The 17709-nt window shown below is 40.8% G+C and overlaps 1 protein-coding gene across 6 annotated transcripts in view; it reads right to left on the bottom strand.

Annotated features, from left to right (window-relative positions):
* Positions 1-12488, bottom strand: part of LYN (LYN proto-oncogene, Src family tyrosine kinase) — a 49574-nt gene extending 37086 nt beyond the window's left edge. For 2 of the 6 annotated variants that reach the window (XM_064706110.1, XM_064706115.1), the window contains exon 1: positions 12258-12388. The gene's annotated coding sequence lies outside the window, so the exon portion shown is untranslated. Of the gene's footprint in view, positions 1-11979; positions 11999-12043; positions 12238-12257; positions 12389-12416 lie in introns of those variants that run through there. The other 4 variants (XM_064706113.1, XM_064706116.1, XM_064706112.1 and 1 more) reach the window with 3 other exon arrangements.
* Positions 12489-17709: the final 5221 nt, after the last annotated feature.

Genomic DNA, 17709 nt, shown 5'->3' with positions numbered 1-17709 from the left:
GAAGGATGAAAATAAAATCCTGAAACAAATTATCACATTGAAATGAAGCAGAATTTGTACAGACTACTGATCCTAGTTTATCGACTTGAAGAAAAAAAAATTACCAAAACACAAGTTAATCCACAGAAGATTGTAATTTTGCTAACATTGCATAATAGACTTTATATATTATGAAAATATTCCATATTAATTTAGTCAGTATTTTTGGCACTAATTTTAAACCAAGTCTTACATTAAAATAACATCTGTTTTCTGACCTTATAATACTTGCTTCATTTTATTACAATCATTTGCCTCAACTGCATCCTCCAGAATTTTGAATCAATATCAACAATGAATTAATTCACTTTGCCAGCCCTCAGGCAACCACATCTTCCATTTCCTCAACTTTTTTCCACTGTAGTATATCTTTTGAAGATAGGGGGAAAGGTCGAATAACATCTTAATTTGACATAACAGAATAAATACTTCTATCAAATTCTTCAAAAGGATCATATGACATGGAACAGAAAAGCTGTGCCAACACATTAACCAACTTAAAGCAAAGGTTCCCAAAATACTTTAAAGACTTTAAAGTGTAATGCAAGCTACAAGTAAAAATGTCATTTTCTTGATTGGTAAAAACTCCCAGTAATGACAAACAGCAGCTTCATATAACCAAATCTCCATTTCCAAATGAAAATTTGGCCAAACCGCTACACTGAAAAGGATCAACATTCTTCCTAACTATTTGGAAGTGTCCCAATCCAGCTAGCAAACCCCAAGGTCGACATCTACTTTCCAAGTTGAGTGTATCTATGACTCACATACCATTTTTTTCAGCTTTAAATTGATGATTTTGGCCAGCAATGGCAGTGTGCTAAATTTTCAGTAGTCTATCTTTGCCCTGCACTTTATGTATATATGCTGCTATGTATTTCTATGCCTTCCACTAGGATAAGGTGGAAGGCACCTTCCACTCCTTTCTAATGATTAGAGCAATAAGTGTGGTATAGGAAAATGAGTAACTACCCATAAAAAAAAAAAGTTGGTGGAATGAGGTCCAAGAGTAGCCCCAAGGTCTTCATCCTCATAACAAGTGACATGATGGAAGGATAGGACAAGCTTCACACAGTTCCTCTGGAGAACACACATCTGGGAACTATTCTTCTTTACTCCCAACTATTCTTCTTTACCCAGCTATTTATCCTCCCCTTCCCCTTCATAGACAAATACTTTGCCTCTCAAAACAAGGTATAGCTGAGAGATGTGCAACCAGAACTTCTCTGTGAGTCCCAAAGGCCTGGTTCATGCCCACAGTGACTTTGCTCAGGTGTTGATTTTGATATACACTTTGATGTATTAGAAAGCAAAGGCACAGCCACACAAACCATCTGCACATCACTGTGCAGGGCCACATGCCTGCATTTACAGTGTGACACGTGGAAGAGAAATGAGAGCTTCTCCCTGTTTTCTGAGCCTCAGAAGACAACAAGGGACAAAGTGAGCAACTTGCTAACTTATAATGAGTTTGGGGAATCATCTGCACCAGGCTGCACCCTAATGAGCTCTTCAGCTGGAATTTGTTACTCTCCAGAAGGTGCAAAGGAAGGTGTATTCGCAGGTAGCAGCTGATACTTGAAACTCTTGTCTCCTTCAAGTAAGGAAGCCTAATGTTCAGCCTCCACATGCCTGGACAAATGGATTGATGGGACTCTTGCTGAAGAAAATTATTAATAGCTACTATGACATAGGGAAGAGGATAGTTATTTATGAAGGTGGCCTTCAAGTAGTTAATATGTTGTTGGCGATAAAGGACTATTTTGCAGATGTGATCGCTTGCTTTGAAGTGTGCCCGTAATTCAAACCCATTGCTGTATTGTAAATAGAATGCAAAGATAATGAACATCATGAAACCACCACAACATAAAATCATGGACTTGTTAAGGTAGGAAAAGACCTCTAAGATCATCACATCCAAACCATATCCCCAGCTGCCACATTTAGAGAGGTGCTTTGAATGCTTTCAAGGCTGGAGATCCTACCACTGTCCTGGGCAGCCTGTTCTAACATCTGGCTACGCTGTCAGTTAAGAACTTTTTCCCAATATCCAATCTAAATCTCCCCTGGCACAACTTGAAGCAATTTCCTCCTGTCCTGTTGCTTGCTGCTTGGAAGAAGAGATCAAAGACTACCTGCACACAGCCCCCTTTCAGGGAGTTATAGAGAGTGATAAGGTCTCCTCTGAGACTCCTTTTCTCCAGGCTAAACAGCCCCAGCTCCCTCAGCCACTCCTCACAGGACTCTGTGCTCCAGACCCTTCACCAGCTCCACTGCCCTTCTCTGGACTCGTTCCAGAACCTCAATGTCCTTCTTGTAAAATCCTGAACATAGGATTTGAGGCATGGCCCCACCAGTGCCGAGTGCAGGGGTCAATCCCTGCCCTGCTCCTGCTGGCCACACCATGGCTGGTCCAGCCCAGCATGCCATGGACCTTCCTGGCCACCTGGCTGGCTCATGCTCAGCTGGCTGCTGACCAGCACCCCCAGGTGCTTTTCTGCCAAGCCACTTTCCACCCACTCTGCCCCAGCCTGTAGCGCTGTGTGGGGCTGTTGCAACCCAAGGGCAGCATCCAAGATTTGGTCTTGTTGAACCTCATGCAACTGACCTCAACCCATCAATCCAACCTGTCCAAGTCCCCCATCACATCGATATAAACATGCTGGAGGACAGCAAATTCAAAGCCAGCAAGCCCTGATGAAGGTTTTGAGGGTGGTCTCATAGAAAGTATGCCACTTCTCCTTTGGGTTTATCTTCTGTTTTCAGTGTGTTTCATAAACGAGAAATGGGGAGCAGAACAAAAGCGCATATTAGTTTTTGTTCTTTCAGATTTGGGTAACTATATCCCCAGGGTATATATCGATTTTTATAAACCTTACCTGGTTTCACACATTCTACAATCCACTTTCAACATGGATTATGGCAGTTATGGCTAAATCAGGGCAGAATGACTTCTGTGTCAATGGATCCTAACCGTACCAGCCTTGCCATTGTGCAACTCATATTACTTTGCCCCATGCTGAATTTGCCATCCTGCTTCATTGGTCAGAAGGCTTCTGTATCTTCTGTCACCTCCATGTTTGAATGCTAATATGTACTCATGACTAAGCTTCCAACTAAAACATAGCATTCTTCTTATAATAGCATCATTTTATGTCTTGAGCATGTCTAAAGCACTGAATTTCACAAAAGAGATGCAGATTTTTTTCACTATCTTCAAACACCAGCATACATTTAAATTTTAAAAAAAAGTTACTCTTCCTGCAGATAATATTGTGTTTCATTAGCTGTACAGCACTAGATAAACACAGAACACTCCTGAAACAGAGGACATTGTACTGGGGTATGCAATATGGATTCAAGAATGAACTCTATGCTCATATAAAAATTTAGGGTTAAATCATTCATGCTGACGTGAGCTAACACTCAAAGCACAGTTCCTCCTGAAGGTTTGCAAACATTGGACAAGTTTGCTCAAGTTGCAAAAGGAAACTGCAAGAGTTCTCAAAAAAAAAAACAAAACCAAGCGTCAAATCTGGTGCCACTAAATTATGTGGCAGAAATGAAATTTTCTTGCAGTTTAATCTTTGCAGGGATACTAGCCCAGCATTCAGCACTTTAGCAACTGCTCAAATATCCACAGGAGAAACCACCTTGTCTTGTTCTCACTGATGTTAAGTAGCAGAATCTCCCTGAACTTCAAGGGTGTAAGAACATCCTCCAGGTTCTGGCATTTCACAGAAGCCTATTTGTAACTCAATTCTTTTACTTGACTTTAAACTCTGTGCTAGTATATTCCTTCAAGGGCATGAATCTAAACCAGGAATGTACCAGTTGGTTTTTCACCCAACTTAGTTAACTGTTTAAAGTAATTGTTGCAATATGTCACAGGTGCTGCAGCACCAAAGGTTCTGAACCAACAGTTTGCTGCAAACATGACAAGTAGAATTAAAGGAGCTCTATAATTAGCAATTTTGGGAGGTTTTTAGATTAAGTCCTTGAAATCAGAGGAGTTTTTTTTAATAGATACAAGTAGACCTCTCTTAAGTCTACCAAACATATCCTGAGGGGGTGCAAAATTTCACCAATTTGGGTCTGAAAGCTTGTCATGTACAGAGGGAAGCACACTCTAACTGAAGTCTTGTGAAACTCCATGCTCAAGATGGGGTGGCAGTAAGAGTGTAAAAGGAAATACCTCACTGAAGGACATATGTCGTTGAATCAATAAGAATTCACACCCAAGTTTCTAAGCATATTTTACACATTTATTACACATATGAGCAAGAATAAGAAGTTTCTCTAAAGTTAACCAAAATTAGAAATATTTTATGTGCTTTCCATTTTCATAAAGGCATGAGAGTGAGAATTTGGAAAGGTCTCTGAAGAAAACATTGCAAATACCTGGTATGACAGTTCACTTAACTGTTCCTGCCTCAAAGGTTCTAAGGAAGAACTGGAGTGCTCCAATTTTAAACACAGGTATGTCTTTGCAGATGATCTTTCTCAAGGGCAAGAATGAAGCTTCCCATATTACCAGGACAGCAGCTATGCAAGTATATTAACTTGATTAGAGTTTTCTATTTAAGAGAAATTATTCTGTACTAAACACAAGATCTGACTTGGGAACCATTTAAAGAGGCATGCTGAATTTTCTCAATATGCTAATTTATTTCATTTTCAAAAACTAATAATTTGATCTCAGCTACTATTTTAACTTTGCCTTGAAATTTCTTGTTTTCTCTAAAACTCTAATAACAGCCAACATTTTTGTGTTCACAAAATGCCACTTCAGGGTTATGCAGCATTTAGTATTTTCAGTTGTTTCAAGTCCTGCTTAATGGTCAGTTGATAGCGGATGAAGACCTAGCAGCTACAACCATAGCAAGTTTCACTGAACCAGGCTCTGATCCTGCAAGTGACAGCACACAGCTTGCAGGAGCTCGACAGACTTCAGGAGACTCACACCAGGACTTTCTGCACAAAGGGCAGCACAAAGACCTTAAAAAATAGGTCAGCACTTACAATAGTTCTAGCAGATTTAGACTCACAGTCAACTGGAGAACAATGACAATGATTATTTTCACATTCATACTGCAGATTTCAAGAATTTCATAGCACTATTATTGGCTGCTCATCAAAGTTTATAACCTTTGTAACTCCACATAATTCAAAAGTATACAGCTCACAGGCAGGACATGTGATAATGCCATACTTTGAAAAACTGCCTTAGATTGTGCACAAGCCCCAGAGTTTGAATGTGACTTCAGCCCTCCCAGCCCATGCAGCTAACTTTCAAAGCAAGAACTAAAACCAAATCAGTGTTCACAATGGTTATCCAAGTTTGTTTCAGGAGAACAGTAACGAGTCCACAGCTTGCATTTTAATTCCACAGTATTAAGTGTTGTGCAAAGAAGGTGCTTTAACAACCGGTAAGACTTCTTCATTGTTTGGCCACACACGGGAAGTCCTCAGAACAACACAAACCATAGGAGAAAAGCTGTAGGAGAGGAGGCCAAAATCCTTAAGAAATCAGAATTGGCATTGATACTGAGAAACAAATTAAGCAGGAAGACTGCAGAAGCAGAAAGACAAAAAGAGAAAAGAACAATCAAATAAGAATGAAAAGGATAATAACTAATTGGAGACAATTATAGTCCCTAGGAAAGCATAAACTCTCAATCAGTATGACAAGATACAGAACATGTAACAAACATATGTATTCTGTTTGGAGAAACATGAGAAATTACTTTTCTGTGTCATACCACACAAGCCACCTGCTTTTATTGCAGGAGTAGAGAAAAGGAACTTTCACTCATCCAAACCTAGTCCAGCACATATAATTTGAATAAGCTACTCAGATGCATTTTTGACACTTGTAGCCTTGTTTAAATGCTCCATTAAGAGCAGAAGTATTTTACCTGAAGCACCCTTCTCCCACTTGCTCACTCTACCAAAACTCTTTTCTGCTGGTGCCAGCTCCATTGAACTAGGTTCTTCTGAACTTGCACTGCCTTCTCAAAGCTAAATTTCTTCAGTTTCACTTTCTGTGGGGTCAGTGTATGGCCCACACCAACACCAATGAGCACAGAACATCAATCCTGGAGCAAGAGCTGTTGTCTCATCACCACATCCCCACAATAGCAAGACTTGATTTCTTCTGTGCAGGCTAGCACATGTGCTGATGAATCCATGCTCTGCTTCCCTGAACCAGAAGTGTTTACAAGGAGGGTCAATGCTGGCTCAAAAACTTTCTCCATGCACCACTTAACACAAAAACCTGCATGCAACAGAAAAGAAACTTGACCAGGAAAGGTCAAAGCAGCATCACAAGAAGGGCACACAAAGTGGCAGGGGACAATCCACACTGCCCATTTTCAAGACAGAAACCTGTTTTAAGTCAGTTTGAGGTGACAGTTTTAAATCAGATGTGTCAAACAGCAGTTAGCTGTCTCTAAAGATCACTTACATAAAATGTACATATAAATGTACATTACATACAAAATGTACTCTACACAGAAGAGTTCTTGCTGATCACCTACAGAAGTACAAAATTGCCCTTAGACAAGGCACAGCCTTAAAATACTTTGAAGGCCATCCCAGTCCTTCCAGGTTGGTACTCCACTGGACTCATATCTCTTCCAGTGGCTGGGGGTATGTATTTCTGGATGAGTATTCCCTGATAAGTAGTTTACAAATGATTATTGGATTATGAAAGTTGATAAGGCTTACTCTTCCAGAAAGGGAAAAGAAAATTTGCTGCAGATGTCTAAATCAAGAGATTAAATAAACAGCTTATAACACTGACAGTCCTGAAGACTGGAGAGAAAGAAACAGCAGAATGATGTTGGCAAAAAAAAAAAAAAGAATGATGGGAGGAGAATAAAAGGAAATTGTGATAGGGACTACTCCTACAGCAGGGCAAAGACTGAAACATGGATTTTTCCAGGAAATTGGGGAGCAAAAGCCTCAAACAAACAGCACATCATTACTAATGAAGACATTTGAAGCAGTGTGGGTCAAGGACTTTTTTTGAAACGCTGGTAAGCATTATGGCAGAGGGAGGGGAACTGCTCCCAAGGAAATTTAGCAGGAGATTTTGAGAAGAGGCAAGCTCTCCTGTCAGGCACAGTGGGAACACTGCTGTCTACTGCCTGCCATCTACATCCCAAGAGAAATGGGCTTAGAATTCACCTCAGTATGACTTGGTGCTTCTCCACTGGTGCCATGACAGCTGCTGCAACCTCTCTTGAAGCCAGTGCAAGTATAGCTGGACAGAGAAAGGAGGACAAATTGCCACACCAGCAATCCAGCAGAAGAGCTGCTTAAAAGGCAGGTTTTCCAACACCCCTCACGGGCTGGTTTCCCTCCAGCCTTCGCACAGTTCAGCATATCTTTTGCAATGGAAGCCTGGGGTTACAAAAATGTACTTTGAATCCCATTTGCACATTCTGCTACATCACAATGGCACATTCAAATGATTCTTGCAATGTATTTTGAACAAGTCGAACACAGAACATCCAATATAGGATTTCCTCTTTCTCCTGCCCATCCCCTTCCTGTTTGTTTACCAAAAACTTTCACTTCCTCAGTGACACTGACACCAGCTCTGGTGGTCACTTAAGCCTGGTTCTCCAGTCCTTGTCCACTCTCACCTGAATCACTGCTCCCCAGGGCATTTAGCACTTACTGAAGGGTTTAAAAGAGCCCTCAAAACACATGGTAAGGCTGGGGCTGCCCTGGAGAAAACAATTTTCTGTCCACTGGATCTAATGAATATAAACTTCATTATTCTGGTAAGGGACACTCTAGCAGGCAATTTCAATATACGCAATAGATGTGCTACTGTTCAGATCTTTCCCTACTCAGTTGATACTACCAGGAAATATTCTTTTTGTCTGAATAAAGTAGAACTTAGTCATGGGTCAGACCTACTGATTTATAAACGTGTTACCACTACACAGCAATTCACTCAAACATGGTCTTTAACTTTTGGTATTAATTTTGTTCTAAGTCCCTAGGACAGTCATACATGGAAAGAGAAAATCTTAGCAGTCAAATATACTTCTGTACTAATTCCTATGATACCATATTGCTTCAGTTTAAACCTAAGGTAAAACCCAATTAAGATTTCATTAAAAAAAAATTAAACAGGTTTGTATACACCTATCTGTACAAAATAATGAAGGAAACATGAAAAAAGCAATAGATTGTAGATACCACATCAGAAAGCCCACTTAACAGATTATGCTTTTTTTGACGAACTTCCTGAAACTGCTTTTTTTAAACCAACAAAGGAGAAGTTAAAAGCACATCCCAGAGGGAGTCCTTTCCCTTTAAAATTTTATCATTTCCATACTTAGAGCAATCTTCTAAAACAGAGAAAACTGCAAAAAGTGCCACTGCAGAAGAGTAGCTGCATCCCATACTTCAACACCTTTTGGTGAACTACCACGTGTCCAGTTTAAGATTGCACTATTTCCTATCACAGCTGGCCTTTGCAAATTAAAGTAAGAAATTCTGCAATATGACAACCACAGGAAGAAGAAGCCTTGTGCCACATGCAGCAGGGACCATAGAGGAAGAAGGACACTTTGTTCAGACTGTTTATCATTGGAGTCCTTTGAACTGAAGACGTAAGACAAGTGTGCTGCGCAAACACAGGAACCAATTGTAGATACTTAAGATGCCAGCAGTTTGAAAAAGATAGGCAAAGCTGACCTAAGGGAGACCAAAGGCTGGCCTGGACAGAACTAGTTCACCCTTTTAACCCACCAGAGAAATGAGATCTACCCATTATTCCCTCCACCTTTCCTCCTTTCTTTTCTCTCCAGCAAAGTATTACTGTCAAAATACCATTCCTCTTCTGACACTTGCCTGACAAAAGTAACCAATCTATTTACCTCTATAAGTAGTTCTTTAGGGCACAAAACAAATACAAGTATCCCATAAATATTTGGAGGAAATGCTTCCAGCACATGATGAATTCTGCCTTCACGTTTTGTTCCATGAAGCCACATTTTTCAGGAAAGATGCTGAACTCAAACGTGAATAATTCAGTCTCGGAAATTACAGCATTTAATGACAATGTCAACAGGAAATGTATCTGAATCAGGCAAAAATAAATATGAAAGCACAGACCTTTCTATCCTTCCCTGAAGGACAATGAAGTTTAAACTAGGAACAGTCACACTGAGGACAGTCACAGACTGCATTTGTCTTTTATTAGTACAAGCTGATTTCTTGGAGAAGGCACCACTACTGTTTACAGGGTGGCAGACTCCTTCACCCTGCATGCGTCATTAAAGACTGTTTTCATACAAATGCAATTTTACATTTTTATCTACAGTTTCCTGTGGTAAGGTTTAGCAAGTCTGGAAGCCTTTCTTATTACACCATCTCTAGCATTCCTTCACTCTCATTAAAGAGGGGAGAGAAATAAATGGGAGAAGTAGGAAGTAGGAATATGAGCAACAGGACAAAAAATTTTAATTCTCAGCTGGGCAACTGGTTTTTCTATAGAATGAAGCCTTTTTGCTTGGAGATGGAAATCCTACAGAGGCAATATTATAACAAATGCTGCTTAACAGAGTCACACGGTTTGGTGTAATTATTTACACACTCAGCTCCATAGCTTCAAAAGGAAGTATCATTCCCTGCATATAAAGCTCACACAACCCTCAGGATCCCCAGCCCATGGATTCTCCTCCCAAACTTCCCATTAGCACATGATGGCTCATATCCTTCTGAGATCTCTGTGGCAGCAGACATCCACCTCTGTGTACAGCCATGCTACCACAGCAGATTGCCAGGAATCCTAGGTTATACCTAATGCCCACCCCATTAATTAATTATAGTTAGTTAGTTACTTAGTTTGTTAGTTATTCCCCATGTACTCGTCTTCCATGTTCACTCGGTTTGAAAAGGGCTCCCTGAACCCTAAGAGTAAAAATGGCTTTACAACTCCCTGGACAGAAGAAAAGATTTCACTCAGTTACTCAGGATATGCACATATGGAAAGGAGGAAAGATCTCATCCTCCTCCCAGATCACCTAGCCCTTTGACAAAAATTGTCTCCTGATCAATATGTGTTCATCCTGAAATCTCAAAGATTCCTATTAAGATTCAAAATAACATGCAGAGTAGAGATAGGCAAACATCTCCTTTTTTGTGACAGCAATGGAATAACATCTGAGATTAAATACAGCAGCACTTAAACTTTCCCAGCTAACTTCAGAGAGGTCAGTGTTGCTCCCTGATGTGCCCCACAAGAAGGGTCGGTCAGGTGTAGCATCTCTGATTTGGTGAGACACTCCGCTGAAAAACAGAACCAAGCTGAGCCAGGAGACCTTGGACTTGTTTTCATTGCCTGTCACAGGAATTGTTCCCCTCAACACTTGCTGCTCTGTGATGCCATTTAGCTCACAGGAGTCAAAAAGGCCACAGGAAGAGAGGTCACTTACACAGAAAAACTGGGGGGGAGAGTACTGTGGAATAGTTACTTATACATTCATAAATACTTATCTGTTCATAAATACCTGCAAGGAATTGTTTCACATTTATGGAAACTCCCTTGAAAAGAGTAACATTAAACCCCATAGTATTAAACAACTCAAAGGCAGCAGGGTTTAACTTTGTGTTGTAAAGTTTCACAACTGATTGCTTTGTCAGAAAGAGTCATTGCACAACTCCACATGTCAAGGGGCTTAAAAAGGAAGGCCTAAACCTTACCGTGTCTTCTGCATAAGAGGAAAAACCTCTTACTTACTAAAAAATAGAGAAAAGCAGAATAACTTGAAGTCAGCCAGCTACTGTACAACGATGATCGTTCTATGTCATCATGGTTTAAAAAAAATCTATGTCAACAGCACACAATTAAGAGATTTTTACGTTATTAAGTATTCTTTCCTAACTAGTCTCTAGCTCACAAAGTTGAAACAGAGAAAGAAAAAAAGCTTTAAATCTCAGAAGAGATCCATAAAATGAGACATCTTTTGATCTCACAGTTCATTAATTTCAATCCTTCTCCAAGGTTTCATAACATCCTATTAACAGTATCTAACTGATTTCCAGCCTGTTGCTTCTTTTTCAGAGAAAACTATTTGATTTTTTTTCTCATCCATACTTTCAGCGCTGTTGATAGTACGTATTAAAAAGATAACACCTATTCTGTCCTCAGTGTTGGGCTGGAAACAATTCAGACAAACACAATTTGACTCTCGTTTTGGTAAAACTGAGCTATGTTTTCCCAACATAGCTTTGCAATTTCTCAACATGTATCTTCTGCTTTTTGTTTTAACTCTATAGTGATACTGTGTTGAGTGCAGACTCATCTACATGGCACTTGTCCTTCACAGATACTTTCAATTAACATTACTATTCCTAAATTGCTAAAGTCTTACAGGTACTTGATGGGACCAAGCTTAAAAATTTTTAATTTTCAATTTGTAGTGCGATGTCCTGAAATACATTAAGATTGGTCAGAGTGTTTCTCTTTCTTCAAAGGTGGGAACGAAGGCAGGAGACGGGATATTGACCAGGGGTTTCAGATGAAACCAGCTTTGTGCTTCCTATGTATATCCGGGGGAATATAACCTGGCTAAACAAGCTTTAAGTGTTAATCCCTTTGGCCTGTAGTGCCAACAGAGGGGAGCAAGGCAGCAGGATGAGTTTGCGCCAACCCATTCACTGCAAACCCTTGAAAGATGCAATTTCAACAGAAACTCTTAACTGCTTTACTGAAGGTACAGCATCAGCTCCTAAACTAAAATTGTAAGGAGAAAACCCTTAAAGACCATTCCTCAGGAATGCAGTACCTATAATAGCAGTCTGCAAGAAACACCGTGCACCAAACATCACAACACCATTTTCTCATCTTTCTTTTAATCCCATCACACTTGAACATACACTTAAGAGGAAGAAGCTTTAACTTGCAGAACGCACCAGAAAACACGCTCCTAGAAAAAAGCAGTGTAAGAAGGGATACCCAGGGATCACATCACCTCACCTCAGTCAAGGCTATCGTTTTGGCTCGAAACGCCGACTGCGGACTTAAACCAGCTAATTTCACACGCTCCCCGGCACGAAACAGCCAGAAGGCACCCGAGCCCTCCGGATCCCAGCAGAAACCCGGCAAGGGGATACGAGACAAATCCCGCTTTTGAGAATGACCATTTTATCCCCAACGCGGCTATTCCCCTGCAGACCCCGCGCAGTCCTACCGGGCAGCTCGGGCGGCAGCGGCTCCTCCTCGCGGGGCAGAGGCGAGGGAGAGCGCCCGGGGCCGGGCGGGGCGGAGCGGGGCGGGGGCGCGGAGCGGCGGGACCGGGCGGCCCCCGCGGGAGATGCCGGCACCGCCGCTCCGGGCAAGGCGCACTTACTTAGCCGGGAGCTCCGGCGGAGCGGAGCGGCGGGACCGGGCGGCGGGGCCGGAGCGCGGCTGTGGCTGTGGCTGCGCGGGCGGGGCGCGGCCGCGGGAGGTTCGCAGCCCGGGTACTTCCTGCTGCCGGGATCATTTGCATGGGGTGGACAGCGGGGAGAGCGCCGGAGCGGGGCCCGGCCCGGCCCGGCCTGGCACGGCTGCAGGCTGTGCCGGGGGTCAGCCCCGCCGAGCGGCCTCAGAGGGAGAGAGCCACCTCTAAAAGTTACAGTAAATAAAACCTTGTTAGTGTGAGAGGCAAAAAAAGCCTCTCTTGTTCCACCAACATCTTAACCCCATCTTAAACCCCAAAAATCCACTATAAGCATCTTCTAAAGTCCATTGGAGTCTTGGTTGAGAGAAACAAAGAGCAATCAAGCTTGTCTTTCAATGTTTCTTTTCTTTCAAGAATGATTTACTAGCCTGGTGAAAAGTGAAATAAAAATCTCACAGGTCAGCAAAACAGGAAATATGAACGCACGGACATAACAGGCAGAGGATGCAGGTGAAAAGCTTTGCGAGAGCTAGAGTCAGGTGTCATGTGTGTCCTGCTAGACCACGTGGGCGAGTTCAGGTCATGGAGGTTTCTAAGGCAGAATTTCAAATGAAAAGCGTTCAAGCTTTCCATATAAAAGTATTTAGATAGTGAATCAAGTTTCAGAAACAGTAAAAGTGTTACAAGATGCGAGACACTCAAGAGCACCTCTGTACACTCTCCCAAAGTTCACCAGTACAGCCTAACTCTGGGTTGGAGTGGACTCAGGAGCTGGTGAGGACTTCTAACAGGACACCCAAACTGCTGAGAATAGCTCAGTGCAGCTCACACCCTGTTGGGTTTATGGGGAGAACCTGATTAATGTCAATGGGACTTAGAGATCTCTGGTGCTGGCACTCCTGGTGGTATACAGCTGGCACAAGCACTTCACTCCGGTTGGTGTGTGCTGCAGTCCCCTCCCCATGCCCTGGCTCCAGCACACAGGTCACTGCCGTGATCCTCTCAGTCCATAGAAACAGTGAGACCATAATCTGTCACATTTCTCAATCAGTCCCAGATGTCCCTGGGCATCTGTGGAGCTCTGAAAAGTAGTAGGCAGTAGTTTCTGGTCTTCTTTGAATTGTATCATCAATGATTAAAATAATATTGTGTAAATACTCAGTACTAGACCAGTCTCTAAAAGTATTGTAGGGTGAGACAATAAGGAATTCCTCAAGATCTATTAATAGAAAATTGGTAAATGTTTTCTCTCTCCTCCTCCAACTTAGTAATAACAATAACAAAGAACAACAATAAAATGAACAAACACTCAACAACCTTTTCTCAATGAAAAGCTTATACAAAAAGGAAAGATCGGACTAAATATACATTGGCTTGGGTTTGGGGATTTCTTTTGGTAGGAAATTTATATTCCAAAAGGTTATATAAAATGAGCTATTTCTGTTTGGAAGTGCACTGTTAGTACGTCATGTTTCCATTTTCCTCTATAGGACAAGCACCTTGATCTTGTAAGTTTCTTGGAGAAGTGGTGCAGAAATCTCACATCTGTCTTGCTCTCCCTCCTTTCATCTTTATATCTTCATTTCATTATTAAGTATTCTGCTGAGTCTGATATTTGCCTTCTCCTAACAAAGTATTGGTGAAAATAAAATTTAGTTTCATAATGCATAATAGATTCCAGCAGTTTAGTAAAATATAATCCTACCTATAATGTGAAAAATCTGGAAAAATAAAAGAGGGTCTTAATTATCCTTAATAGACTCCTGTGCAATAGTAAATTGAGGAAACATAGAACAAACTCATCAAGTCTGCCCTAAAAGAACTAATATGAAGAAGGTTTAGAGTAGAATAAATACACTGTGCTTTATAAATTTTTTTTTAAAAGACAGGTTGTTAGTATCATTTAAAATGTCATAGGTTTATATGATATTTATATCATTATCCCCACTGTTAAGAAGAATATATACAAAATCTACTTTAGAAAGCATAAGCAGGAAAGGAGCTCTCTCTCTCTCATTATATATTCATCAAAAGGAAAAAAAAGCTGATTCCAGCCTCACTACATCTGTAGGTCAGCTGTTCATCACATTTTAAATGTCTTGTGCATAGATCAAGAGAGTTGGGGATGGTGTGAAATGGGGCAAGAATGAAACTTCAAGCCTGTCACTAAAGGGGAAGTCCTTGCAGGAAGGACTGTGAGTCACATTGGCTAGCCAGTGTTCATGCCCAGCAATCGATTTCCCGCTTTGGGAAGAGGTGACTCCCAGACAATGTCTCTGCTGCTGATTTAAGCATGGCTGCAAGGCACTGCTCCAATGTGAAGGCCAGCTGGCAATGTAGGAGTCCATGCTATTGGCATCCAGAACGTGGGGACAACCCCAAACTGGCTCATGTATGCTGGTTTCTGCTGGATAGAGCTCATTTTCTTCTTATTAGCTAGTGCAGTGCAGTGTTTTGGATTTAGTAGGAGAATAATGTTGGTAACACACTGTAGTTTAGTTGTTTATGCTTTCCCTAAGTCAAAGCCTTTTCAGTTTTCCATGCTCTGCCAGCGAGCAGGTGCACAAGAAGCCAGGAGGGAGTGACGTCAACTGGCCAAAGGGATGTTCCATACCTGTCATACCCAGTATTTAAATATATCATATGTATTATTATATATGGGAGAAGTTGGCGGGAGGGGGCTGATCATATCTTGGGGTTGGGCTGGGCACTGATCAGTGGGTGGTGACCAACTCTACTTGACATCACTTGTTTTCTCTTGGGTTTTATTCCTCTTTCTCTCTCTCTTTCATTACTACCATTATTATTAGTAGTAGTAGAAGTTGTAGTAGTAGTTCAGGTGAAATCTGAAATCTCCATGAGCCGAGCTACTACTACTACTACTACTGCTGCTGCTGCTGCTGCTGCTACTGCTACTATTCTTTTTTACTTTCCTTCAATTATTAAACTGTTCTTATCTCAAACCCTGAGTTTTTACCTTTTTCCAGGTCTCCTCCCTATCCCGTTGGGAAGAGGGCAGTGAGTGAGCAGCTGCCTGGTACTTAGTTGCCAGCTGGGTTTAAACCACAACACCTTTTTAAATTTCAGATCAGCTCTGGAATATTTTTTGAGTGATAAGTGGCCTGGGCCAAGGATGAGTCAAGCAATTTGTCAGTAGACTCAGAGCAATGTCCAATGATATTTGGTTGGGCACTGTTAATTACTGACTTAATGAGCCTTGTAGCGTCCCCACCAATCCCTCTACAAACCTGAGCAGGTAGCTGCTGCTGCTGGTCCCTGTTTGGATTGAGTCTGGGGGCATGAAGAGGCACAAACTGCAGGGAACAGTGACTCTGGGCAGTAAATCAGACTTTGTCATGGACAATAAAATCTTCTCTCTAGATTTTTTATATTTCTTAATCTCGTTGCTGTTGAGCTCTTTCTGCAGTATGTTTGAATACAATAGCAAAGCATTAATAGAATGGCATAACCAGAGAAATAATTTGAGGGACATCCCAAGGAATACCTGGGCTCATTCAATTAAAGAAAAAGCAGGGAAAAGATCACTTTGTTCAAAAGTAGATTTGCAAGGATTTAAGTTCTTTATAAAAGAACAAGGAAAGATAGAGCACAGACACATGTAAAACTGAAGCATTTAGACATCTGACTGTTTTGTATGAGCCAGAGTTTGGGAATCACAGTAGACAAAGTAAAATGTCTTTTCTTTAGAAATTCCAGCACTTACACAGTCACTACTTGTACTACTTTTCTCATAATTTTATCTCAAGATATTATCATTAAGTAAATTGCATATTGTCAACAGCGCTTTATAATAATGTAGCAATTTTTAAGCAAGTAGTAAAGAGTGGATTTAAAAAAATGAGATACAAGTAATGCAGTCATTCTTCACTCACAGTTGCTAGAGAAAATTAAAGCAGTATATTCTTTAATATTATTTTTTTTCATCATTTCCTTTCTTATTGCAACCTACTATTTTAAAGAAAGTCATGTTGACCTTTAAGTAGAATATTTATAAATTTTATTCTAAATATGCCCTTCATGTGCTAAAGATGGGTTGCTTTTGTTTGTTCAAAGAAAAATAAAATAGAAAATAAATTTTGCTTTCAAGTATGAGATAACAAGTTAATGCACCTTATATCTGGATATTTATCAGTTCCTGCTCTCATTTCCAGTTCGAAGCCTGGGAAAATTAAGTTTTGTGACACTAAAGAAAAATTCAAACAAAAAACCAAAATCTTAGTTTCTAAAGGTAGTTCCATTATGATTATTTGAAATGTATCAGACAATAATTAAGAATCTTGACTAATTTTGTGACTAAAATTTTGGAAAATATTAAAACTGCTTTGGGGAATAATGCACAGATCCTTGTAGACTGTGCATATTGACTCAACATGTATTTGACCTGTTGTACAGACTAACAATTCACATACTAACTAGGCTAAAGCTGGGAAAGCTGGCATCTTTCCTGTAGGCAGTGGTCTGCGTAAAGCACAGCCACTTGCATTTTATTACACTGATACTTTCTGTCCATAAATCCTCAATTCAGCATTTTTTATTTCATCTTGTTACTTCCAGTTTCTGTGAACAACTCATAATAATACAGCAGACAGAAAAAATACTCAGCTTGAGATCCTCTAATTCTGAAAGTTAGTAAAAGCTGCTTCTTCTGCATCTTTGCTGATTTTAAATATTTTATTCACTAGCCATTATGTGTTTTTATGCATAGAAATCTTTCCTATTCTGTTCCCACTTGTTCCATGGCTGTGAGTGGAAAAATTGCTATTCAGTGAATCAAAGCAGGTCCAACACTGGAAGGCAATTTGAGAACCATCTGCATTGAACTAGGTTGTGTTGGTGGGGCAGCACCCTGAGTATCCTGATGGAGACTGAAAATGGCCTACAGTGTGCACTCTACAGAGTATCCCAATTGCCTTTCTGTAGAAATGACTGCTCAGATAAAGGGCTGTTGTGGTTCTCATGAATATCATCGTACAGAGCCAAGAAAAGCGGCTGGACTGATGGGTTCTTCACAGTTCATTCAGGTAGGCAGTGAGAAGGTTGAGCTGACAGCAAGTGATTCCACCAATCTTCCTCTTTTAAAGATTTGTGGCCATTTGCAGGTATTTTTCTTGATCTGAAGAGACTGCCCACACTAATAAAGAATGTGTTTAATTTATGCTTAATATAGTACACAGTTCTGTGATCACTAATGTTGAATTACCTGAAATAACAGATTTGAGCTAATCCAGAAGCAGGTGTG

The sequence above is a fragment of the Zonotrichia leucophrys genome, chromosome 2, assembly GCF_028769735.1.
Source record: "Zonotrichia leucophrys gambelii isolate GWCS_2022_RI chromosome 2, RI_Zleu_2.0, whole genome shotgun sequence".
NCBI lineage: Eukaryota > Metazoa > Chordata > Aves > Passeriformes > Passerellidae > Zonotrichia > Zonotrichia leucophrys.
This window is presented reverse-complemented; position numbering and strand designations above follow the sequence as displayed.